Here is a 5,540-nt window from a genome sequence, read left to right as displayed (position 1 = left end):
GGTGCAGAGGGGGCTCCCTACCGATAGCTCGCTTGTTGGAGGCTGAATTATTAGTAGAAAATATTCATTCCCATAAATAACTACTTCATTGTAGGCATGTTGAACCTAGTCCTAAAGACCTGTGGCTTCTTCTGCTTCGATGGGAGGAGCAGCATGAAAATTAACAAGAAAAATGGTAGAGCTAAGAGCCAGAGAAAAACAGGGCCTTTAAAAAAAAATGGTAAAAAGAAAAAAATAGAAAAATAAAAGGGAAGACAGAAGCAGGGAGAGACAGGAACTGAGAGACAGAGAGAGAAAGCTGGGGGTGCAGAAGAGAGCTCTCTACCACTAGCTCATTTGCTGGATGCTGAATTATTAGTACAAAATCTTCATTCCATTAAAAATCTAATTCACTGTGGCCATGTGGAAACTTGTCTAGAAGGCCCGTGGCTTTTTCTGCTGCTAGCTCGTTTCTTGGAGGCTGAATTATTAGTAGAAAATCTTCATTGCCTTAAAAATCTAGTTCATTGAAGCCATGTGGAACCTTGTCCTGAAGACCCATGGCTTCTTCTGCCTGGATGGGAGGAGCAGAGCAAAAATAGACAAGAAAAAATGTGGAGCTAAGAGCCAGAGAAAAACTGTGCCTTTTTTTTGAAAAAAAAAAAAAAAAGGGGGGGTAAAAAGGAAAAATTACCAAAAAAAAAAATAGGGAAGATTAAAGCAAGGAGAGACAGGAATTGAGAGACAGAGAGAGAAGGCAGGGGGTGCAGAGGGGTCCTCCCTCCCACTATCTCATTTGCTGGAGGCTGAATTATTAGTAGAAAATCTTCATTGCCTTAAAAATCTAGTTCACAGTAGCCATGTGGAACATTGTCCTGAAGGCCCGGGGTTTCTTCTGCCGCTACATCAATTGTTGGAAGCTGAATTATTACTAGAAAATCTTTAAACCCCTAAAAATCTAGTTCACTATAGCCATGTGGAAACTTGTCCTGAAGGTGCAGGCTCCTTCAGCCTGGATCGGAGGAGCAGAGCAAAAATTAATAAGAAAAAATGTGGAGCTAATACCCAAAGAAAAACTGGACCATTTTTTTTTAATGGGTTAACAGGAATAATTACCAAAAAAAAAAAAATAGGGAAGATTAAAGCAAGGAGAGACAGGAATTGAGAGACAGAGAGAGAAGGCAGGGGGTGCAGAGGGGTCCTCCCTCCCACTATCTCATTTGCTGGAGGCTGAATTATTAGTAGAAAATCTTCAGTCCCTTAAAAATCTAGTTCACAGTAGCCATGTGGAACATTGTCCTGAAGGCCCGGGGTTTCTTCTGCCGCTACATCAATTGTTGGAAGCTGAATTATTACTAGAAAATCTTTAAACCCCTAAAAATCTAGTTCACTGTAGCCATGTGGATCCTTGTATAGAAGGCCTGAGGCTTCTACTGCCGTTAGCTCGTTTGTTGGAGGCTGAATTATTAGTAGAAGATTTTCATTCCCTTCAAAATCTAGTTCACAGTAGCCATGTTGATTCTTGTCCAGAAGGACTAACGCTCGCACCTTCTTCTGCCGCTAGCTCGTTTGTGGGAGGCTGAATTATTAGTAGAAAATCGTCATTCCCTTAAAAATCTAGTTCACTGTAGCCATGTGGAACCTTGTCCTAAAGGCCCATGACTTCTGTGTGGATGGAATCAGCAGAGAGAAAATTAACAAGAAAAGAGGTGGAGGTAAGAGCCAGAGAAAAATGGGGCCTTTAAAAAAAAATGGGTAAAAAGGAAAAATTACCACACACACAAAAAAAGGGAAGACAGAAGCAGGGAGAGACAGGAACTGAGAGAAAGAGAGAGAAGGCTGGGGGTACAGAGGTGGACTCCCTCCCACTAACTCGTTTGTTTAAGGCTGAATTATTAGTAGAAAATCTTCATTCCCTTAAATATCTAGGTCACTGTAGCCATGTGGAACCTTGAACTGAAAGTCCGTGGCTTCTTCTGCCTGGATGAGAGGAGCACCAAGAAAATTCACAAGAAAAATGGTGGAGCTAAGAGCCAGAAAAATCTGGACCATCTTTTTAAAAATAATAGTAAAAAGAAAAAATTACCAAAAAACAATAAAAAGAAGCAGGGAGAGACAGGAACTGAGAGACCGAGAGAGAAGCCTGGGGGTGCAGAGGGGGACCCCATATCGCAAGCTCATTTGTTGGAGCCTGAATTATTATTAGAAAATCTTCATTCCCTTAAAAATCTAGGTCACTGTAGCCATGTGGAACCTTAACTGGAAGGCTCGTGGTTTCTTCAGCCACTAGCTCGTTAGTTGGATGATGAATTATTAGTGGAAAATCTTCATTACCTAAAAAATCTAGTTCACTCTATCCATGTGGATCCTTGTCCTGTAGGCCCATGGCTTCTGTCTGGATGGGAGGAGCAGAGCAAAATTAACAAGAAAGAGGTAGAGCTAAGGACTAGAGAAAAACTGTGCCTTTTTTATTTTAAAAAAATGGTTAAAAAGGATAAATTACCAAAAAAAAAAATGGAAGACAGAAGCAGGTATAGACAGGAACCAAGAGACAGAGAGAGAAGGCTGTGGGTGCACGGGGGTAGAGACTCCCTACCTCTAGCTCATTTGTTGGAGGCTGAATTATTACTAGAAAGTCTTAATTCTTTAAAAATCTAGTACACTGTAGCCATGTGAAAACTTGTCCTGAAGGTTCGTGGCTTCTTCTGCCTGGCTACTGTATCCATGTAGAACCTTGTCCAGGATGCTAGTGGCTTCTTTGGCCACTAGCTTATTTGTTGGAGGTTGAATTATTAGTAGGAAAACCTCATTCCTTTAAAAATCTAGTTCACTGTAGCCATGTGAAAACGTGTCCTGAAGGCCCATGGCTTCTTCTGCCTGGATGGAAGGAGAAGAGCTAAAATTAACAAGAAAAAAGTTGGAGCTAAGAACCAGAGAAAAACTGGGCCCTTTTTTTTTTTTAAGTTTTAAGAAAAAAAAAAGGGTAAAAAGTAAAAATCGAAGTAATCGAAGACAGAATCAGGTCCAGACAGGAAAGGAGAGACTGAGAGAGAAGGCTGGGTTTGAGAATGGTGGCTCCCTATCGCTAGCTCATTTGTTGGATGCTGAATTATTAGTAGAAAATCTTCATTCCCTTAAAAATCTAGTTCACTGAAGCCATGTGGAAACTTGTCTGGAAGGCCCGTAGCTTCTTCTGCTGCTAGCTCATTTGTTGGAGGTTGAATTATTAGTAAAAAATCATCATTGATTTAAAAATCTAGTTCACTGTAGCCAAGTGAAACCTTTTCTTGAAGGCCCGTGGCTTCTTCAGCCTGGATGGGAGGAGCAGAGTGAAAATAGACAAGAAAAAACGATTGTGCTAAGACCCAGAGAAATACTGGGGGTTTTTTTTTTTTTTTTTTTTTTTTTTTTTTTAAGAAAAAGGGTAAAAAGGAAAAATTACCAAAAAAAAAAATTAGAGGGAAGAGTGAAGCAGGGAGGGACAGGAACCAAGAGACAGAGAGAGAAGTCTTGTAGTGCAGAGGGTGGCTCTGTACGGCTAGCTCGTTTGTTGGAGGAAGAATTATTAGTAGAAAAATCTTCATTCCCTTAAAAATCTATTTCACTGTAGCCATGTGGAACCTGGTCCTGAAGGCCTGTGACTTTCTCTGCGTGGATGGGATGATCAGAGCGAAAATTAACAAAAATAAGGTGGAGCTAAGAGCCAGAGAAAAACTGGGCAAATTTTTAAAAAAATAATGGGTAGAAAGAAAAAATTACCAGAAAAAAAAAAGGAAGACAGAAGCAAGGAGAGACAAGAACCAAGAGACAGAGTGGGAAGGCTAGGGGTGCAGAGGGGCATTCCCTCCAGATATCTCGCTTGTTGGAGGCAGATTTATTAGTAGAAAATCTTCATTCCCTTAAATATGTAGATCACTGTAGCCATGTGGAAACTTAACTGGAAGGCTCATGGTTTCTTCAGCCACTAGCTCATTAGTGGGATGATGAATTATTAGTAGAAAATCTTCATTCCCTTAAAAATCTAGTTCACTGTATCCATGTGGATCCTTGTCCTGTAGGCCCGTGGCTTCGTCTGTCTGGATGGGGGGAGCAGAGTGAAAATTATCAAGAAAAAGGTAGAGCTAAGAGTCAGGGAAAACTGGGTCTTTTTTTATAAAAAAAAATGGTTAAAAAGGATAAATTACCAAAAAAAAGAAATGGAAGACAGAAGCAGGTATAGACAGGAACCAAGAGACAGAGAGAGAAGGCTGTGGGTGCACAGGAGGAGAGACTCCCTACCTCTAGCTCATTTGTTGGAGGCTGAATTATTACTAGAAAGTCTTAATTCTTTAAAAATCTAGTACACTGTAGCCATGTGAAAACTTGTCCTGAAGGTTGTGGAACCTTGTAATGAAGGCCCGTGACTTCTTCTGCCTGCATGGGATGAGCAGAGAAAAAATTAACAAGAAAAAAAGTGGAACTAAGAGCCAGAGAAAACCTGGGCCTTTTTTATTTTGAAAAAAAAGGGTAAAAAGAAAAAATTACCAAAAAAGAAAGGGAAGACAAAAGCAGGGAGAGACTAGAACTGCGAGACAGAGAGAGAAGGCAGGGGGATGCTGAGAGGGCTCCCTACCACCAGCTCGATTGTTGACGTCTGAATTATTAGTAGAAAATCTTCATTCCCTTAAAAATCTAGTTCACTGAAGCCATGTGGAACCTTGTCTGGAAGGCCCGTAGCTTCTCCTGCTGCTAGCTCATTTGTTGGAGGCTGAACTATTAGTAGAAAATCATCATTGACTTAAAAATCTAGTTCACTGTAACCATGTGGAAAATTGTCCTGAAGGACCGTGGCTTCTTCTGCCTGCTTGGGAGGAGCAGAGCAAAAATTAACAAGAAAGAAGGTGGAGCTAAGAGCCAGAGAAAAATTGGGCATTTAAAAAAAATGTGGGTAAAAAAAAAAAAAAAAAAAAAAAAAAAAAAGGCAAGACAGAAGCAGGGAGAGACAGGAACAGAGAGACAGAGAGAGAGAGAAGGCTCGGGGTACAGAGGGGGAATCCCTCTCACTATCTACTTTGTTGGAGCGAAATTGAAGAAGAAAAAATGTGGAACTAAGAGCCAGTGAAAATTAGGGTCTTTTTTTTTTTTTTAAATAAAAGGGTTAAAAGGAAATTTACCAAATGAAAAAGGCAAGACAAAAGCAGGGAGAGACAGGAACCAAGAGAAAGAGAGAGAAGGCTGAGGGTGCAGAGGGGGCAGCCCTCCCGCTAGCTCATTTGTTGGAGGCCAAATTATTAGTAGAAAACCTTCATACCCTTAAAAATCTAGTTCACTGTAGCCATATGGATTCTTGTCTACAAGGCCCGTGGCTTCCTCTGCCACTAGCTCGTTAGTTGGAGGCTGAATAATTAGTAGAAAATCTTCATTCCCTTAAAAATCTATTTCACTGTAGCCATGTGGAACCTTGTCCTAAAGGCCCGTGACTTTTTCTGCCGCTAGCTCATTTGCTGGAGGCTGAATTGCTAGTAGAAAACTTTTTTCCATTAAAAATCTAGTACACTGTAGCAATGTGAAATATTGTCCTA

The sequence above is a fragment of the Tupaia chinensis genome, unplaced genomic scaffold, assembly GCF_000334495.1.
Source record: "Tupaia chinensis unplaced genomic scaffold, TupChi_1.0 Scaffold144814_1, whole genome shotgun sequence".
Lineage (NCBI taxonomy): Eukaryota > Metazoa > Chordata > Mammalia > Scandentia > Tupaiidae > Tupaia > Tupaia belangeri.
Note: the sequence above shows the minus strand (reverse complement) of the source record.